The following is a 21,549-nucleotide window of genomic DNA, read 5'->3' on the forward strand; positions in this document are numbered from 1 at the left end:
CACCTGACTCTCTAAGCAGTCTTTCCAATATATCACATCTTTTTGTGATGTAGACAAGTTGGTCAAAGAGCCTGTTTAGTAAACAGAAAATCTTGATTTTGAATGTCAGCAGTGCTTTCCTTTCTTCATGTCAGTTTGGGGCTGTTAGCCGAAAAAGAGGACTTTCACTTTTGTTTGACATCAAACATGTCTTTCCCAAAGCACTAATAAAGTGTAATTGAGAGAAAAAAACTTTCTGCTTTTGAAATGCTCTAAAAGGAATTAGATGAAATAAGTTTCTTTAGAGAATATAGGATGGCTTCAAGCATTACAAATTAAAACCAGTGGAATTTGAGTAAAAAAAAAAAATTTGCTTTTGAAATGCTCTAGAAGGAATCAGATGAAATAACTTTCTTTAGAGAATATAGGATGGGCTCAAGCATTACAAATTAAAACCAGTGGAATTACACATTAGATGCTACAAATTTTCATAGCAGTTTTCGGAAAAAGCAGAATAAAAAATATTCACACATGAAAATTGGGGTGCTGTGGCTTAGTTGGTTAAAGTGCCTCTCTTGTAAACAGGAGATCCTGAGTTCAACTCTCAGCAGTACCTTGTTTTAATCTTCTCAAGAATAAGCTTCCTATCTTAAAGCATGTGTTTTACCTGTGTGCAAACTCAAATTTGCCATTGTTCCAGCCCTACTGATAGTGCAATTGTGAGATTAAGAATCTCATCTAAATGCTGAAAAGGAAGTAAGATTGCTTCAAGCTTGACAACTTAACCAATGGATTATATTTTGAAATGCCTCCACTTTCTGCATCTGACTCTCTAAGCAGTCTTTCCAATATATCACATCTTTTTGTGATTTAGCCAAGTTGGTCAAAGAGCCTGTTTAGTAAAAAGAAAATCTTGATTTCGAATGTCAGCAGTGCTTTCCTTTCTTCATGTCAGTTTGGTGCTGTTAGCCGAAAAAGAGGACTTTCACTTTTGTTTGACGTCAAACATGTCTTTCCCAAAGCACTAATAAAGTGTAATTGAGTGAAAAAAACTTTCTGCTTTTGAAATGCTCTAAAAGGAATTAGATGAAATAAGTTTCTTTAGAGAATATAGGATGGCTTCAAGCATTACAAATTAAAACCAGTGGAATTACACATTAGATGCTACAAATTTTCGTAGCAGTTTTCGGAAAAAGCAGAATAATAAATATTCACGTTCGGAACATGTGGTGCTGTGGCTTAGTTGGTTAAAGCACCTGTCTTGTAAACAGGAGATCCTGAGTTCAACTCTCAGCAGTACCTTGTTTTCATCTTCTCAAGAATAAGCCTCCTATCTTAAAGCACGTGTGTTTTACCTGTGTGCAAACTCAAATTTGCCATTGTTCCAGCCCTACTGATAGTGCAATTGTGAGATTAAGAATCTCATCTAAATGCTGAAAAGCAATTAAGATTGCTTCAAGCTTGACAACTTAACCAATGGATTTTATTTTGAAATGCCTCCACTTTCCGCACCTGACTCTCTAAGCAGTCTTTCCAATATATCACATCTTTTTGTGATGTAGACAAGTTGGTCAAAGAGCCTGTTTAGTAAACAGAAAATCTTGATTTCGAATGTCAGCAGTGCTTTCCTTTCTTCATGTCAGTTTGGGGCTGTTAGCCGAAAAAGTGGACTTTCACTTTTGTTTGACATCAAACATGTCTTTCACAAAGCACTAATAATGAGTAATTGAGAGAAAAAATCTTTCTGCTTTTGAAATGCTCTAAAAGGAATTAGATGAAATAAGTTTCTTTAGAGAATATAGGATGGCTTCAAGCATTACAAATTAAAACCAGTGGAATTACACATTAGATGCTAAAAATTTTCATAGCAGTTTTCGGAAAAAGCAGAATAATAAATATTCACACATGAAAATTGGGGTGCTGTGGCTTAGTTGGTTAAAGTGACTCTCTTGTAAACAGGAGATCCTGAGTTCAACTCTCAGCAGTACCTTGTTTTAATCTTCTCAAGAATAAGCTTCCTATCTTAAAGCATGTGTTTTACCTGTGCGCAAACTCAAATTTGCCATTGTTCCAGCCCTACTGATAGTGCAATTGTGAGATTAAGAATCTTATCTAAATGCTGAAAAGGAAGTAAGATTACTTCAAGCTTGACAACTTAACCAATGGATTTTATTTTGAAATGCCTCCACTTTCTGCATCTGACTCTCTAAGCAGTCTTTCCAATATATCACATCTTTTTGTGATTTAGCCAAGTTGGTCAAAGAGCCTGTTTAGTAAACAGAAAATCTTGATTTCGAATGTCAGCAGTGCTTTCCTTTCTTCATGTCAGTTTGGGGCTGTGAGCCGAAAAAGAGGACTTTCACTTTTGTTTGACATCAAACATGTCTTTCCCAAAGCACTAATAAAGTGTAATTGAGTGAAAAAAACTTTCTGCTTTTGAAATGCTCTAAAAGGAATTAGATTAAATAAGTTTCTTTAGAGAATATAGGATGGCTTCAAGCATCACAAATTAAAACCAGTGGAATTTGAGTGAAAAAAAAAAATTTTGCTTTTGAAATGCTCTAAAATTAATTAGATGAAATAACTTTCTTTAGAGAATATAGGATGGGCTCAAACATTACAAATAAAAACCAGTGGAATTACACATTAGATGCTAAAAATTTTCATAGCAGTTTTCGGAAAAAGCAGAATAATAATTATTCACACATGAAAATTGGGGTGCTGTGGCTTAGTTGGTTAAAGCGCCTGTCTTGTAAACAGGAGATCCTGAGTTCAACTCTCAGCAGTACCTTGTTTTCATCTTCTCAAGAATAAGCTTCCTATCTTAAAGCAGGTGTGTTTTACCTGTGTGCAAACTCAAATTTGCCATTGTTCCAGCCCTACTGATAGTGCAATTGTGAGATTAAGAATCTCATCTAAATGCTGAAAAGGAAGTAAGATTGCTTCAAGCTTGACAACTTAACCAATGGATTTTATTTTGAAATGCCTCCACTTTCTGCATCTGACTCTCTAAGCAGTCTTTCCAATATATCACATCTTTTTGTGATTTAGCCAAGTTGGTCAAAGAGCCTGTTTAGTAAACAGAAAATCTTGATTTCGAATGTCAGCAGTGCTTTCCTTTCTTCATGTCAGTTTGGGGCTGTTAGCCGAAAAAGAGGACTTTCACTTTTGTTTGACATCAAACATGTCTTTCCCAAAGCACTAATAAAGTGTAATTGAGTGAAAAAAACTTTCTGCTTTTGAAATGCTCTAAAAGGAATTAGATGAAATAAGTTTCTTTAGAGAATATAGGATGGCTTCAAGCATTACAAATTAAAACCATTGGAATTACACATTAGATGCTACAAATTTTCGTAGCAGTTTTCGGAAAAAGCAGAATAATAAATATTCACGTACGGAACATGTGGTGCTGTGGCTTAGTTGGTTAAAGCACCTGTCTTGTAAACAGGAGATCCTGAGTTCAACTCTCAGCAGTACCTTGTTTTCATCTTCTCAAGAATAAGCCTCCTATCTTAAAGTAGGTGTGTTTTACCTGTGTGCAAACTCAAATTTGCCATTGTTCCAGCCCTACTGATAGTGCAATTGTGAGATTAAGAATCTCATCTAAATGCTGAAAAGCAATTAAGATTGCTTCAAGCTTGACAACTTAACCAATGGATTTTATTTTGAAATGCCTCCACTTTCCGCATTACAAATTAAAACCAGTGGAATTTGAGTAAAAAAAAAAATTTTGCTTTTGAAATGCTCTAAAAGGAATCAGATGAAATAACTTTCTTTAGAGAATATAGGATGGGCTCAAGCTTTACAAATTAAAACCAGTGGGATTACACATTAGATGCTACAAATTTTCAAAGCAGTTTTCGGAAAAAGCAGACTAATAAATATTCACACATGAAAATTGGGGTGCTGTGGCTTAGTTTGTTAAAGTGCCTCTCTTGTAAACAGGAGATCCTGAGTTCAACTCTCAGCAGGACCTTGTTTTAATCTTCTCAAGAATAAGCTTCCTATCTTAAAGCATGTGTTTTACCTGTGTGCAAACTCAAATTTGCCATTGTTCCAGCCCTACTGATAGTGCAGTTGTGAAATTAAGAATCTCATCTAAATGCTGAAAAGGAAGTAAGATTGCTTCAAGCTTGACAACTTAACCAATGGATTATATTTTGAAATGCCTCCATTTTCTGCATCTGACTCTCTAAGCAGTCTTTCCAATATATCACATCTTTTTGTGATTTAGCCAAGTTGGTCAAAGAGCCTGTTTAGTAAAAAGAAAATCTTGATTTCGAATGTCAGCAGTGTTTTCCTTTCTTCATGTCAGTTTGATGCTGTTAGCCGAAAAAGAGGACTTTCACTTTTGTTTGACCTCAAACATGTCTTTCCCAAAGCACTAATAAAGTGTAATTGAGTGAAAAAAACTTTCTGCTTTTGAAATGCTCTAAAAGGAATTAGATTAAATAAGTTTCTTTAGAGAATATAGGATGGCTTCAAGCATCACAAATTAAAACCAGTGGAATTTGAGTGAAAAAAAAAAATTTTGCTTTTGAAATGCTCTAAAATTAATTAGATGAAATAACTTTCTTTAGAGAATATAGGATGGGCTCAAGCATTACAAATAAAAACCAGTGGAATTACACATTAGATGCTACAAATTTTCATAGCAGTTTTCGGAAAAAGCAGAATAATAATTATTCACACATGAAAATCGGGGTGCTGTGGCTTAGTTGGTTAAAATGCCTGTCTTGTAAACAGGAGATCCTGAGTTCAACTCTCAGTAGTACCTTGCTTTCATCTTCTCAAGAATAAGCTTCGTATCTTAAAGCAGGTGTGTTTTACCTGTGTGCAAACTCAAATTTGCCATTGTTCCAGCCCTACTGATAGTGCACCGTTTTCATCTAAACGGTGAAAAGCAATTAAGATTGCTTCAAGCTTAACAACTTAACCAATGGATTTTATTTTGAAATGCCTCCACTTTCCGCACCTGACTCTCTAAGCAGTCTTTCCAATATATCACATCTTTTTGTGATGTAGACAAGTTGGTCAAAGAGCCTGTTTAGTCAACAGAAAATCTTGATTTCGAATGTTAGCAGTGCTTTCCTTTCTTCATGTCAGTTTGGGGCTGTTAGCCGAAAAAGAGGACTTTCACTTTTGTTTGACATCAAAAATGTCTTTCCCAAAGCACTAATAAAGTGTAATTGAGAGAAAAAAACTTTCTGCTTTTGAAATGCTCTAAAAGGAATTAGATGAAATAAGTTTCTTGAGAGAATATAGGATGGCTTCAAGCATTACAAATTAAAACCAGTGGAATTTGAGTAAAAAAAAAAAATTTTGCTTTTGAAATGCTCTAAAAGGAATCAGATGAAATAACTTTCTTTAGAGAATATAGGATGGGCTGAAGCATTACAAAATAAAACCAGTGGAATTACACATTAGATGCTACAAATTTTCATAGCAGTTTTCTGAAAAAGCAGAATAATAAATATTCACACATGAAAATTGGGGTGCTGTGGCTTAGTTGGTTAAAGTGCCTCTCTTGTAAACACGAGATCCTGAGTTCAACTCTCAGCAGTACCTTGTTTTATTCTTCTCAAGAATAAGCTTCCTATCTTAAAGCATGTGTTTTACCTGTGTGCAAACTCAAATTTGCCATTGCTCCAGCCCTACTGATAGTGCAGTTGTGAAATTAAGAATCTCATCTAAATGCTGAAAAGGAAGTAAGATTGCTTCAAGCTTGACAACTTAGCCAATGGATTTTATTTTGAAATGCCTCCACTTTCTGCATCTAACTCTCTAAGCAGTCTTTCCAATATATCACATCTTTTTGTGATTTAGCCAAGTTGGTCAAAGAACCTGTTTAGTAAACAGAAAATCTTGATTTAGATTGTCAGCAGTGCTTTCCTTTCTTCATGTCAGTTTGGTGCTGTTAGCCGAAAAAGAGGACTTTCACTTTTGTTTGACATCAAACATGTCTTTCCCAAAGCACTAATAAAGTGTAATTGAGTGAAAAAAACTTTCTGCTTTTGAAATGCTCTAAAAGCAATTAGATGAAATAAGTTTCTTTAGAGAATATAGGATGGCTTCAAGCATCACAAATTAAAACCAGTGGAATTTGAGTGAAAAAAAATTTTGCTTTTGAAATGCTCTAAAATTAATTAGATGAAATAACTTTCTTTAGAGAATATAGGATGGGCTCAAGCATTACAAATCAAATCCAGTGGAATTACACATTAGATGCTACAAATTTTCATAGCAGTTTTCGGAAAAAGCAGAATAATAATTATTCACACATGAAAATCGGGGTGCTGTGGATTAGTTGGTTAAAGCGCCCATCTTGTAAACAGTAGATCCTGAGTTCAACTCTCGGCAGTACCTTTTTTAAATCTTCTCAAGAATAAGCTTCCTATCTTAAAGCAGTTGTTTTACCTGTGTGCAAACTCAAATTTGCCATTGTTCCAGCCCTACTGATAGTGCAATTGTGAGATTAAGAATCTCATCTAAATGGTGAAAAGGAAGTAAGATTGCTTCAAGTTTGACAACTTAACCAATGGATTATATTTTGAAATGCCTCCACTTTCTGCATCTGACTCTCTAAGCAGTCTTTCCAATATATCACATCTTTTTGTGATTTAGCCAAGTTGGTCAAAGAGCCTGTTTAGTAAAAAGAAAATCTTGATTTCGAATGTCAGCAGTGCTTTCCTTTCTTCATGTCAGTTTGGGGCTTTTAGCCGAAAAAGAGGACTTTCACCTTTGTTTGACATCAAACATGTCTTTCCCAAAGCACTAATAAAGTGTAATTGAGAGAAAAAAACTTTCTTCTTTTGAAATGCTCTAAAAGGAATTAGATGAAATAAGTTTCTTTAGAGAATATAGGATGGCTTCAAGCATTACAAATTAAAACCAGTGGAATTTGAGTAAAAAAAAAAATTTGCTTTTGAAATGCTCTAAAAGGAATCAGATGAAATAACTTTCTTTAGAGGATATAGGATGGGATCAAGCATTACAAATTAAAACCAGTGGAATTACACATTAGATGCTACAAATTTTCATAGCAGTTTTCGGAAAAAGCAGAATAATAATTATTCACACATGAAAATCGGGGTGCTGTGGCTTAGTTGGTTAAAGCGCCTGACTTGTAAAGAGGAGATACTGAGTTCAACTCTCAGCAGTACCTTGTTTTCATCTTCTCAAGAATAAGCTTCCTATCTTAAAGCAGTTGTTTTACCTGTGTGCAAACTCAAATTTGCCATTGTTCCAGCCCTACTGATAGTGCAATTGTGAGATTAAGAATCTCATCTAAATGCTGAAAAGTAAGTAAGATTACTTCAAGCTTGACAACTTAACCAATGGATTTTTATTTTGAAATGCCTCCACTTTCTGCATCTGACTCTCTAAGCAGTCTTTCCAATATATCACATCTTTTTGTGATGTAGACAAGTTGGTCAAAGAGCCTGTTTAGTAAACAGAAAATCTTGATTTTGAATGTCAGCAGTGCTTTCCTTTCTTCATGTCAGTTTGGGGCTGTTACCCGAAAAAGAGGACTTTCACTTTTGTTTGACATCAAACATGTCTTTCCCAAAGCACTAATAAAGTGTAATTGAGAGAAAAAAACTTTCTGCTTTTGAAATGCTCTAAAAGGAATTAGATGAAATAAGTTTCTTTAGAGTATATAGGATGGCTTCAAGCATTACAAATTAAAACCAGTGGAATTGGAGTAAAAAAAAAAAATTTGCTTTTGAAATGCTCTAAAAGGAATCAGATGAAATAACTTTCTTTAGAGAATATAGGATGGGCTCAAGCATTACAAATTAAAACCAGTGGAATTACACATTAGATGCTACAAATTTTCATAGCAGTTTTCGGAAAAAGCAGAATAATAAATATTCACCTACGGAACATGTGGTGCTGTGGCTTAGTTGGTTAAAGCGCATGTCTTGTAAACAGGAGATCCTGAGTTCAACTCTCAGCAGTACCTTGTTTTCATCTTCTCAAGAATAAGCCTCCTATCTTAAAGCAGGTGTGTTTTACCTGTGTGCAAACTCAAATTTGCCATTGTTCCAGCCCTACTGATAGTGCAATTGTGAGATTAAGAATCTCATCTAAATGCTGAAAAGCAATTAAGATTGCTTCAAGCTTGACAACTTAACCAATGGATTTTATTTTGAAATGCCTCCACTTTCCGCACCTGACTCTCTAAGCAGTCTTTCCAATATATCACATCTTTTTGTGATGTAGACAAGTTGGTCAAAGAGCCTGTTTAGTAAACAGAAAATCTTGATTTCGAATGTCAGCAGTGCTTTCCTTTCTTCATGTCAGTTTGGGGCTGTTAGCCAAAAAAGAGGACTTTCACTTTTGTTTGACATCAAACATGTCTTTCACAAAGCACTAATAAAGTGTAATTGAGAGAAAAAATCTTTCTGCTTTTGAAATGCTCTAAAAGGAATTAGATGAAATAAGTTTCTTTAGAGAATATAGGATGGCTTCAAGCATTACAAATTAAAACCAGTGGAATTTGAGTAAAAAAAAAAATTTTGCTTTTGAAATGCTCTAAAAGGAATCAGATGAAATATCTTTCTTTAGAGAATATAGGATGGGATCAAGCATTACAAATTAAAACCAGTGGAATTACACATTAGATGCTACAAATTTTCATAGCAGTTTTCGGAAAAAGCAGAATAATAAATATTCACACATGAAAATTGGGGTGCTGTGGCTTAGTTGGATAAAGTCCCTGTCTTGTAAACAGGAGATCCTGAGTTCAACTCTCGGCAGTACCTTGTTTTCATCTTCTCAAGAATAAGCTTCCTATCTTAAAGCAGTTGTTTTACCTGTGTGCAAACTCAAATTTGCCATTGTTCCAGCCCTACTGATAGTGCAATTGTGAGATTAAGAATCTCATCTAAATGGTGAAAAGGAAGTAAGATTTCTTCAAGTTTGACAAATTAACCAATGGATTATATTTTGAAATGCCTCCACTTTCTGCATCTGACTCTCTAAGCAGTCTTTCCAATATATCACATCTTTTTGTGATTTAGCCAAGTTGGTCAAAGAGCCTGTTTAGTAAAAAGAAAATCTTGATTTCGAATGTCAGCAGTGCTTTCCTTTCTTCATGTCAGTTTGGGGCTGTTAGCCGAAAAAGAGGACTTTCACCTTTGTTTGACATCAAACATGTCTTTCCCAAAGCACTAATAAAGTGTAATTGAGAGAAAAAAACTTTCTGCTTTTGAAATGCTCTAAAAGGAATTAGATGAAATAAGTTTCTTTAGAGAATATAGGATGGCTTCAAGCATTACAAATTAAAACCAGTGGAATTTGAGTAAAAAAAAAAATTTTGCTTTTGAAATGCTCTAGAAGGAATCAGATGAAATAACTTTCTTTAGAGAATATAGGATGGGCTCAAGCATTTCAAATTAAAACCAGTGGAATTACACATTAGATGCTACAAATTTTCTTAGCAGTTTTCGGAAAAAGCAGAATAAAAAATATTCACACATGAAAATTGGGGTGCTGTGGCTTAGTTGGTTAAAGTGCCTCTCTTGTAAACAGGAGATCCTGAGTTCAACTCTCAGCAGTACCTTGTTTTAATCTTCTCAAGAATAAGCTTCCTATCTTAAAGCATGTGTTTTACCTGTGTGCAAACTCAAATTTGCCATTGTTCCAGCCCTACTGATAGTGCAATTGTGAGATTAAGAATCTCATCTAAATGCTGAAAAGCAATTAAGATTGCTTCAAGCTTGACAACTTAACCAATGGATTATATTTTGAAATGCCTCCACTTTCTGCATCTGACTCTCTAAGCAGTCTTTCCAATATGTCACATCTTTTTGTGATTTAGCCAAGTTGGTCAAAGAGCCTGTTTAGTAAAAAGAAAATCTTGATTTCGAATGTCAGCAGTGTTTTCCTTTCTTCATGTCAGTTTGGTGCTGTTAGCCGAAAAAGAGGACTTTCACTTTTGTTTGACATCAAACATGTCTTTCCCAAAGCACTATTAAAGTGTAATTGAGTGAAAAAAACTTTCTGCTTTTGAAATGCTCTATAAGGAATTAGATTAAATAAGTTTCTTTAGAGAATATAGGATGTCTTCAAGCATCACAAATTAAAACCAGTGGAATTTGAGTGAAAAAAAAAATTTTTGCTTTTGAAATGCTCTAAAATTAATTAGATGAAATAACTTTCTTTAGAGAATATAGGATGGGCTCGAGCATTACAAATAAAAACCAGTGGAATTACACATTAGATGCTACATATTTTCATAGCAGTTTTCGGAAAAAGTAGAATAATAATTATTCACACATGAAAATCGTGGTGCTGTGGCTTAGTTGGTTAAAGCGCCTGACTTGTAAAGAGGAAATCCTGAGTTCAACTCTCAGCAGTACCTTGTTTTCATCTTCTCAAGAATAAGCTTCCTATCTTAAAGCAGTTGTTTTACCTGTGTGCATACTCAAATTTGCCATTGTTCCAGCCCTACTGATAGTGCAATTGTGAGATTAAGAATCTCATCTAAATGCTGAAAAGGAAGTAAGATTGCTTCAAGCTTGACAACTTAACCAATGGATTATATTTTGAACTGCCTCCACTTTCTGCATCTGACTCTCTAAGCAGTCTTTCCAATATATCACATCTTTTTGTGATGTAGACAAGTTGGTCAAAGAGCCTGTTTAGTAAACAGAAAATCTTGATTTTGAATGTCAGCAGTGCTTTCCGTTCTTCATGTCAGTTTGGGGCTGTTAGCCGAAAAAGAGGACTTTCACTTTTGTTTGACATCAAACATGTCTTTCCCAAAGCACTAATAAAGTGTAATTGAGAGAAAAAAACTTTCTGCTTTTGAAATGCTCTAAAAGGAAGTAGATGAAATAAGTTTCTTTAGAGTATATAGGATGGCTTCAAGCATTACAAATTAAAACCAGTGGAATTTGAGTAAAAAAAATAATTTGCTTTTGAAATGCTCTAAAAGGAATCAGATGAAATAACTTTCTTTAGAGAATATAGGATGGGCTCAAGCATTACAAATTAAAACCAGTGGAATTACACATTAGATGCTACAAATTTTCATAGCAGTTTTCGGAAAAGCAGAATAATAAATATTCACCTATGGAACATGTGGTGCTGTGGCTTAGTTGGTTAAAGCGCATGTCTTGTAAACAGGAGATCCTGAGTTCAACTCTCAGCAGTACCTTGTTTTCATCTTCTCAAGAATAAGCCTCCTATGTTAAAGCAGGTGTGTTTTACCTGTGTGCAAACTCAAATTTGCCATTGTTCCAGCCCTACTGATAGTGCAATTGTGAGATTAAGAATCTCATCTAAATGCTGAAAAGCAATTAAGATTGCTTCAAGCTTGACAACTTAACCAATGGATTTTATTTTGAAATGCCTACACTTTCCGCACCTGACTCTCTAAGCAGTCTTTCCAATATATCACATCTTTTTGTGATGTAGACAAGTTGGTCAAAGAGCCTGTTTAGTAAACAGAAAATCTTGATTTCGAATGTCAGCAGTGCTTTCCTTTCTTCATGTCAGTTTGGGGCTGTTAGCCGAAAAAGAGGACTTTCACTTTTGTTTGACATCAAACATGTCTTTCCCAAAGCACTAATAAAGTGTAATTGAGAGAAAAAAACTTTCTGCTTTTGAAATGTTCTAAAAGGAATTAGATGAAATAAGTTTCTTTAGAGAATATAGGATGGCTTCAAGCATTACAAATTAAAACCAGTGGAATTTGAGTAAAAAAAAAAATTTTGCTTTTGAAATGCTCTAGAAGGAATCAGATGAAATAACTTTCTTTAGAGAATATAGGATGGGCTCAAGCATTACAAATTAAAACCAGTGGAATTACACATTAGATGCTACAAATTTTCATAGCAGTTTTCGGAAAAAGCAGAATAAAAAATATTCACACATGAAAATTGGGGTGCTGTGGCTTAGCTGCTTAAAGTGCCTCGCTTGTAAACAGGAGATCCTGAGTTCAACTCTCAGCAGTACCTTGTTTTAATCTTCTCAAGAATAAGCTTCCTATCTTAAAGCATGTGTTTTACCTCTGTGCAAACTCAAATTTGCCATTGTTCCAGCCCTACTGATAATGCAATTGTGAGATTAAGAATCTCATCTAAATGCTGAAAAGGAAGTAAGATTGCTTCAAGCTTGACAACTTAACCAATGGATTATATTTTGAAATGCCTCCACTTTCTGCATCTGACTTTCTAAGCAGTCTTTCCAATATGTCACATCTTTTTGTGATTTAGCCAAGTTGGTCAAAGAGCCTGTTTAGTAAAAAGAAAATCTTGATTTCGAATGTCAGCAGTGTTTTCCTTTCTTCATGTCAGTTTGGTGCTGTTAGCCGAAAAAGAGGACTTTCACTTTTGTTTGACATCAAACATGTCTTTCCCAAAGCACTATTAAAGTGTAATTGAGTGAAAAAAACTTTCTGCTTTTGAAATGCTCTAAAAGGAATTAGATTAAATAAGTTTCTTTAGAGAATATAGGATGGCTTCAAGCATCACAAATTAAAACCAGTGGAATTTGAGTGAAAAAAAAATATTTTGCTTTTGAAATGCTCTAAAATTAATTAGATGAAATAACTTTCTTTAGAGAATATAGGATGGGCTCGAGCATTACAAATAAAAACCAGTGGAATTACACATTAGATGCTACAAATTTTCATAGCAGTTTTCGGAAAAAGTAGAATAATAATTATTCACACATGAAAATCGGGGTGCTGTGGCTTAGTTGGTTAAAGCGCCTGACTTGTAAAGAGGAAATCCTGAGTTCAACTCTCAGCAGTACCTTGTTTTCATCTTCTCAAGAATAAGCTTCCTATCTTAAAGCAGTTGTTTTACCTGTGTGCAAACTCAAATTTGCCATTGTTCCAGCCCTACTGATAGTGCAATTGTGAGATTAAGAATCTCATCTAAATGGTGAAAAGGAAGTAAGATTGCTTCAAGTTTGACAACTTAACCAATGGATTATATTTTGAAATGCCTCCACTTTCTGCATCTGACTCTCTAAGCAGTCTTTCCAATATATCACATCTTTTTGTGATTTAGCCAAGTTGGTCAAAGAGCCTGTTTAGTAAAAAGAAAATCTTGATTTCGAATGTCAGCAGTGCTTTCCTTTCTTCATGTCAGTTTGGGGCTTTTAGCCGAAAAAGAGGACTTTCACCTTTGTTTGACATCAAACATGTCTTTCCCAAAGCACTAATAAAGTGTAATTGAGAGAAAAAAACTTTCTTCTTTTGAAATGCTCTAAAAGGAATTAGATGAAATAAGTTTCTTTAGAGAATATAGGATGGCTTCAAGCATTACAAATTAAAACCAGTGGAATTTGAGTAAAAAAAAAAATTTGCTTTTGAAATGCTCTAAAAGGAATCAGATGAAATAACTTTCTTTAGAGGATATAGGATGGGATCAAGCATTACAAATTAAAACCAGTGGAATTACACATTAGATGCTACAAATTTTCATAGCAGTTTTCGGAAAAAGCAGAATAATAATTATTCACACATGAAAATCGGGGTGCTGTGGCTTAGTTGGTTAAAGCGCCTGACTTGTAAAGAGGAGATACTGAGTTCAACTCTCAGCAGTACCTTGTTTTCATCTTCTCAAGAATAAGCTTCCTATCTTAAAGCAGTTGTTTTACCTGTGTGCAAACTCAAATTTGCCATTGTTCCAGCCCTACTGATAGTGCAATTGTGAGATTAAGAATCTCATCTAAATGCTGAAAAGTAAGTAAGATTACTTCAAGCTTGACAACTTAACCAATGGATTTTTATTTTGAAATGCCTCCACTTTCTGCATCTGACTCTCTAAGCAGTCTTTCCAATATATCACATCTTTTTGTGATGTAGACAAGTTGGTTAAAGAGCCTGTTTAGTAAACAGAAAATCTTGATTTTGAATGTCAGCAGTGCTTTCCTTTCTTCATGTCAGTTTGGGGCTGTTACCCGAAAAAGAGGACTTTCACTTTTGTTTGACATCAAACATGTCTTTCCCAAAGCACTAATAAAGTGTAATTGAGAGAAAAAAACTTTCTGCTTTTGAAATGCTCTAAAAGGAATTAGATGAAATAAGTTTCTTTAGAGTATATAGGATGGCTTCAAGCATTACAAATTAAAACCAGTGGAATTTGAGTAAAAAAAAAAAATTTGCTTTTGAAATGCTCTAAAAGGAATCAGATGAAATAACTTTCTTTAGAGAATATAGGATGGGCTCAAGCATTACAAATTAAAACCAGTGGAATTACACATTAGATGCTACAAATTTTCATAGCAGTTTTCGGAAAAAGCAGAATAATAAATATTCACCTACGGAACATGTGGTGCTGTGGCTTAGTTGGTTAAAGCGCATGTCTTGTAAACAGGAGATCCTGAGTTCAACTCTCAGCAGTACCTTGTTTTCATCTTCTCAAGAATAAGCCTCCTATCTTAAAGCAGGTGTGTTTTACCTGTGTGCAAACTCAAATTTGCCATTGTTCCAGCCCTACTGATAGTGCAATTGTGAGATTAAGAATCTCATCTAAATGCTGAAAAGCAATTAAGATTGCTTCAAGCTTGACAACTTAACCAATGGATTTTATTTTGAAATGCCTCCACTTTCCGCACCTGACTCTCTAAGCAGTCTTTCCAATATATCACATCTTTTTGTGATGTAGACAAGTTGGTCAAAGAGCCTGTTTAGTAAACAGAAAATCTTGATTTCGAATGTCAGCAGTGCTTTCCTTTCTTCATGTCAGTTTGGGGCTGTTAGCCGAAAAAGAGGACTTTCACTTTTGTTTGACATCAAACATGTCTTTCACAAAGCACTAATAAAGTGTAATTGAGAGAAAAAATCTTTCTGCTTTTGAAATGCTCTAAAAGGAATTAGATGAAATAAGTTTCTTTAGAGAATATAGGATGGCTTCAAGCATTACAAATTAAAACCAGTGGAATTTGAGTAAAAAAAAAAATTTTGCTTTTGAAATGCTCTAAAAGGAATCAGATGAAATAACTTTCTTTAGAGAATATAGGATGGGCTCAAGCATTACAAATTAAAACCAGTGGAATTACACATTAGATGCTACAAATTTTCATAGCAGTTTTCGGAAAAAGCAGAATAATAAATATTCACACATGAAAATTGGGGTGCTGTGGCTTAGTTGGATAAAGTGCCTGTCTTGTAAACAGGAGATCCTGAGTTCAACTCTCAGCAGTACCTTGTTTTCATCTTCTCAAGAATAAGCTTCCTATCTTAAAGCAGTTGTTTTACCTGTGTGCATACTCAAATTTGCCATTGTTCCAGCCCTACTGATAGTGCAATTGTGAGATTAAGAATCTCATCTAAATGGTGAAAAGGAAGTAAGATTGCTTCAAGCTTGACAACTTAACCAATGGATTATATTTTGAAATGCCTCCACTTTCTGCATCTGACTCTCTAAGCAGTCTTTCCAATATATCACATCTTTTTGTGATTTAGCCAAGTTGGTCAAAGAGCCTGTTTAGTAAAAAGAAAATCTTGATTTCGAATGTCAGCAGTGTTTTCCTTTCTTCATGTCAGTTTGGTGCTGTTAGCCGAAAAAGAGGACTTTCACTTTTGTTTGACATCAAACATGTCTTTCCCAAAGCACTATTAAAGTGTAATTGAGTGAAAAAAACTTTCTGCTTTTGAAATGCTCTAAAAGGAATTAGATTAAATAAGTTTCTTTAGAGAATATAGGATGGCTTCAAGCATCACAAATTAAAACCAGTGGAATTTGAGTGAAAAAAAAATATTTTGCTTTTGAAATGCTCTAAAATTAATTAGATGAAATAACTTTCTTTAGAGAATATAGGATGCGCTCAAGCATTACAAATAAAAACCAGTGGAATTACACATTAGATGCTACAGATTTTCATAGCAGTTTTCGGAAAAAGCAGAATAATAATTATTCACACATGAAAATCGGGGTGCTGTGGCTTAGTTGGTTAAAGCGCCTGTCTTGTAAACAGGAGATCCTGAGTTCAACTCTCAGCAGTACCTTGTTTTCATCTTCTCAAGAATAAGCTTCCTATCTTAAAGCATGTGTTTTACCTGTGTGCAAACTCAAATTTGCCATTGTTCCAGCCCTACTGATAGTGCAATTGTGAGATTAAGAATCTCATCTAAATGCTGAAAAGGAAGTAAGATTGCTTCAAGCTTGACAACTTAACCAATGGATTATATTTTGAACTGCCTCCACTTTCTGCATCTGACTCTCTAAGCAGTCTTTCCAATATATCACATCTTTTTGTGATGTAGACAAGTTGGTCAAAGAGCCTGTTTAGTAAACAGAAAATCTTGATTTTGAATGTCAGCAGTGCTTTCCGTTCTTCATGTCAGTTTGGGGCTGTTAGCCGAAAAAGAGGACTTTCACTTTTGTTTGACATCAAACATGTCTTTCCCAAAGCACTAATAAAGTGTAATTGAGAGAAAAAAACTTTCTGCTTTTGAAATGCTCTAAAAGGAAGTAGATGAAATAAGTTTCTTTAGAGTATATAGGATGGCTTCAAGCATTACAAATTAAAACCAGTGGAATTTGAGTAAAAAAAATAATTTGCTTTTGAAATGCTCTAAAAGGAATCAGATGAAATAACTTTCTTTAGAGAATATAGGATGGGCTCAAGCATTACAAATTAAAACCAGTGGAATTACACATTAGATGCTACAAATTTTCATAGCAGTTTTCGGAAAAGCAGAATAATAAATATTCACCTATGGAACATGTGGTGCTGTGGCTTAGTTGGTTAAAGCGCATGTCTTGTAAACAGGAGATCCTGAGTTCAACTCTCAGCAGTACCTTGTTTTCATCTTCTCAAGAATAAGCCTCCTATGTTAAAGCAGGTGTGTTTTACCTGTGTGCAAACTCAAATTTGCCATTGTTCCAGCCCTACTGATAGTGCAATTGTGAGATTAAGAATCTCATCTAAATGCTGAAAAGCAATTAAGATTGCTTCAAGCTTGACAACTTAACCAATGGATTTTATTTTGAAATGCCTACACTTTCCGCACCTGACTCTCTAAGCAGTCTTTCCAATATATCACATCTTTTTGTGATGTAGACAAGTTGGTCAAAGAGCCTGTTTAGTAAACAGAAAATCTTGATTTCGAATGTCAGCAGTGCTTTCCTTTCTTCATGTCAGTTTGGGGCTGTTAGCCGAAAAAGAGGACTTTCACTTTTGTTTGACATCAAACATGTCTTTCCCAAAGCACTAATAAAGTGTAATTGAGAGAAAAAAACTTTCTGCTTTTGAAATGTTCTAAAAGGAATTAGATGAAATAAGTTTCTTTAGAGAATATAGGATGGCTTCAAGCATTACAAATTAAAACCAGTGGAATTTGAGTAAAAAAAAAAATTTTGCTTTTGAAATGCTCTAGAAGGAATCAGATGAAATAACTTTCTTTAGAGAATATAGGATGGGCTCAAGCATTACAAATTAAAACCAGTGGAATTACACATTAGATGCTACAAATTTTCATAGCAGTTTTCGGAAAAAGCAGAATAAAAAATATTCACACATGAAAATTGGGGTGCTGTGGCTTAGCTGCTTAAAGTGCCTCGCTTGTAAACAGGAGATCCTGAGTTCAACTCTCAGCAGTACCTTGTTTTAATCTTCTCAAGAATAAGCTTCCTGTCTTAAAGCATGTGTTTTACCTCTGTGCAAACTCAAATTTGCCATTGTTCCAGCCCTACTGATAATGCAATTGTGAGATTAAGAATCTCATCTAAATGCTGAAAAGGAAGTAAGATTGCTTCAAGCTTGACAACTTAACCAATGGATTATATTTTGAAATGCCTCCACTTTCTGCATCTGACTTTCTAAGCAGTCTTTCCAATATGTCACATCTTTTTGTGATTTAGCCAAGTTGGTCAAAGAGCCTGTTTAGTAAAAAGAAAATCTTGATTTCGAATGTCAGCAGTGTTTTCCTTTCTTCATGTCAGTTTGGTGCTGTTAGCCGAAAAAGAGGACTTTCACTTTTGTTTGACATCAAACATGTCTTTCCCAAAGCACTATTAAAGTGTAATTGAGTGAAAAAAACTTTCTGCTTTTGAAATGCTCTAAAAGGAATTAGATTAAATAAGTTTCTTTAGAGAATATAGGATGGCTTCAAGCATCACAAATTAAAACCAGTGGAATTTGAGTGAAAAAAAAATATTTTGCTTTTGAAATGCTCTAAAATTAATTAGATGAAATAACTTTCTTTAGAGAATATAGGATGGGCTCGAGCATTACAAATAAAAACCAGTGGAATTACACATTAGATGCTACAAATTTTCATAGCAGTTTTCGGAAAAAGTAGAATAATAATTATTCACACATGAAAATCGGGGTGCTGTGGCTTAGTTGGTTAAAGCGCCTGACTTGTAAAGAGGAAATCCTGAGTTCAACTCTCAGCAGTACCTTGTTTTCATCTTCTCAAGAATAAGCTTCCTATCTTAAAGCAGTTGTTTTACCTGTGTGCAAACTCAAATTTGCCATTGTTCCAGCCCTACTGATAGTGCAATTGTGAGATTAAGAATCTCATCTAAATGGTGAAAAGGAAGTAAGATTGCTTCAAGTTTGACAACTTAACCAATGGATTATATTTTGAAATGCCTCTACTTTCTGCATCTGACTCTCTAAGCAGTCTTTCCAATATATCACATCTTTTTGTGATTTAGCCAAGTTGGTCAAAGAGCCTGTTTAGTAAAAAGAAAATCTTGATTTCGAATGTCAGCAGTGCTTTCCTTTCTTCATGTCAGTTTGGGGCTTTTAGCCGAAAAAGAGGACTTTCACCTTTGTTTGACATCAAACATGTCTTTCCCAAAGCACTAATAAAGTGTAATTGAGAGAAAAAAACTTTCTTCTTTTGAAATGCTCTAAAAGGAATTAGATGAAATAAGTTTCTTTAGAGAATATAGGATGGCTTCAAGCATTACAAATTAAAACCAGTGGAATTTGAGTAAAAAAAAAAATTTGCTTTTGAAATGCTCTAAAAGGAATCAGATGAAATAACTTTCTTTAGAGGATATAGGATGGGATCAAGCATTACAAATTAAAACCAGTGGAATTACACATTAGATGCTACAAATTTTCATAGCAGTTTTCGGAAAAAGCAGAATAATAATTATTCACACATGAAAATCGGGGTGCTGTGGCTTAGTTGGTTAAAGCGCCTGACTTGTAAAGAGGAGATACTGAGTTCAACTCTCAGCAGTACCTTGTTTTCATCTTCTCAAGAATAAGCTTCCTATCTTAAAGCAGTTGTTTTACCTGTGTGCAAACTCAAATTTGCCATTGTTCCAGCCCTACTGATAGTGCAATTGTGAGATTAAGAATCTCATCTAAATGCTGAAAAGTAAGTAAGATTACTTCAAGCTTGACAACTTAACCAATGGATTTTTATTTTGAAATGCCTCCACTTTCTGCATCTGACTCTCTAAGCAGTCTTTCCAATATATCACATCTTTTTGTGATGTAGACAAGTTGGTTAAAGAGCCTGTTTAGTAAACAGAAAATCTTGATTTTGAATGTCAGCAGTGCTTTCCTTTCTTCATGTCAGTTTGGGGCTGTTACCCGAAAAAGAGGACTTTCACTTTTGTTTGACATCAAACATGTCTTTCCCAAAGCACTAATAAAGTGTAATTGAGAGAAAAAAACTTTCTGCTTTTGAAATGCTCTAAAAGGAATTAGATGAAATAAGTTTCTTTAGAGTATATAGGATGGCTTCAAGCATTACAAATTAAAACCAGTGGAATTTGAGTAAAAAAAAAAAATTTGCTTTTGAAATGCTCTAAAAGGAATCAGATGAAATAACTTTCTTTAGAGAATATAGGATGGGCTCAAGCATTACAAATTAAAACCAGTGGAATTACACATTAGATGCTACAAATTTTCATAGCAGTTTTCGGAAAAAGCAGAATAATAAATATTCACCTACGGAACATGTGGTGCTGTGGCTTAGTTGGTTAAAGCGCATGTCTTGTAAACAGGAGATCCTGAGTTCAACTCTCAGCAGTACCTTGTTTTCATCTTCTCAAGAATAAGCTTCCTATCTTAAAGCATGTGTTTTACCTGTGTGCAAACTCAAATTTGCCATTGTTCCAGCCCTACTGATAGTGCAATTGTGAGATTAAGAATCTCATCTAAATGCTGAAAAGGAAGTAAGATTGCTTCAAGCTTGACAACTTAACCAATGGATTATATTTTGAAATGCCTCCACTTTCTGCATCTGACTCTCTAAGCAGTCTTTCCAATATATCACATCTTTTTGTGATGTAGACAAGTTGGTCAAAGAGCCTGTTTAGTAAACAGAAAATCTTGATTTTGAATGTCAGCAGTGCTTTCCGTTCTTCATGTCAGTTTGGGGCTGTTAGCCGAAAAAGAGGACTTTCACTTTTGTTTGACATCAAACATGTCTTTCCCAAAGCACTAATAAAGTGTAATTGAGAGAAAAAAACTTTCTGCTTTTGAAATGCTCTAAAAGGAATTAGATGAAATAAGTTTCTTTAGAGTATATAGGATGGCTTCAAGCATTACAAATTAAAACCAGTGGAATTTGAGTAAAAAAAATAATTTGCTTTTGAAATGCTCTAAAAGGAATCAGATGAAATAACTTTCTTTAGAGAATATAGGATGGGCTCAAGCATTACAAATTAAAACCAGTGGAATTACACATTAGATGCTACAAATTTTCATAGCAGTTTTCGGAAAAGCAGAATAATAAATATTCACCTATGGAACATGTGGTGCTGTGGCTTAGTTGGTTAAAGCGCATGTCTTGTAAACAGGAGATTCTGAGTTCAACTCTCAGCAGTACCTTGTTTTCATCTTCTCAAGAATAAGCCTCCTATCTTAAAGCAGGTGTGTTTTACCTGTGTGCAAACTCAAATTTACCATTGTTCCAGCCCTACTGATAGTGCAATTGTGAGATTAAGAATCTCATCTAAATGCTGAAAAGCAATTAAGATTGCTTCAAGGTTGACAACTTAACCAATGGATTTTATTTTGAAATGCCTCCACTTTCCGCACCTAACTCTCTAAGCAGTCTTTCCAATATATCACATCTTTTTGTGATGTAGACAAGTTGGTCAAAGAGCCTGTTTAGTAAACAGAAAATCTTGATTTCGAATGTCAGCAGTGCTTTCCTTTCTTCATGTCAGTTTGGGGCTGTTAGCCGAAAAAGAGGACTTTCACTTTTGTTTGACATCAAACATGTCTTTCACAAAGCACTAATAAAGTGTAATTGAGAGAAAAAATCTTTCTGCTTTTGAAATGCTCTAAAAGGAATTAGATGAAATAAGTTTCTTTAGAGAATATAGGATGGCTTCAAGCATTACAAATTAAAACCAGTGGAATTACACATTAGATGCTACAAATTTTCATAGCAGTTTTCGGAAAAAGCAGAATAATAAATATTCACACATGAAAATTGGGGTGCAGTGGCTTAGTTGGATATAGTGCCTGTCTTGTAAACAGGAGATCCTGAGTTCAACTCTCGGCAGTACCTTGTTTTCATCTTCTCAAGAATAAGCTTCCTATCTTAAAGCAGTTGTTTTACCTGTGTGCAAACTCAAATTTGCCATTGTTCCAGCCCTACTGATAGTGCAATTGTGAGAT

General features: G+C 34.6%; 4 non-coding genes across 4 annotated transcripts; all 4 read left to right on the forward strand.

Moving 5' to 3' along the window:
• The first annotated feature begins 1,207 nt into the window (after positions 1 to 1,207).
• TRNAT-UGU (transfer RNA threonine (anticodon UGU)) lies at positions 1,208 to 1,281 on the forward strand. The gene has a single exon. It is a non-coding gene; the product is annotated as a tRNA-Thr (tRNA).
• Positions 1,282 to 2,696: 1,415 nt separating this feature from the next.
• TRNAT-UGU (transfer RNA threonine (anticodon UGU)) lies at positions 2,697 to 2,770 on the forward strand. The gene has a single exon. It is a non-coding gene; the product is annotated as a tRNA-Thr (tRNA).
• A 614-nt stretch (positions 2,771 to 3,384) lies between these two features.
• On the forward strand, positions 3,385 to 3,458 carry TRNAT-UGU (transfer RNA threonine (anticodon UGU)). The gene has a single exon. It is a non-coding gene; the product is annotated as a tRNA-Thr (tRNA).
• A 12,420-nt stretch (positions 3,459 to 15,878) lies between these two features.
• TRNAT-UGU (transfer RNA threonine (anticodon UGU)) lies at positions 15,879 to 15,952 on the forward strand. The gene has a single exon. It is a non-coding gene; the product is annotated as a tRNA-Thr (tRNA).
• The last annotated feature ends 5,597 nt before the right edge of the window (positions 15,953 to 21,549 follow it).

Source organism: Dendrobates tinctorius, unplaced genomic scaffold (assembly GCF_039654945.1).
Source record: "Dendrobates tinctorius isolate UK_male_01 unplaced genomic scaffold, ASM3965494v1 ptg000254l, whole genome shotgun sequence".
In the NCBI taxonomy this organism is placed as follows: Eukaryota; Metazoa; Chordata; class Amphibia; order Anura; family Dendrobatidae; genus Dendrobates; species Dendrobates tinctorius.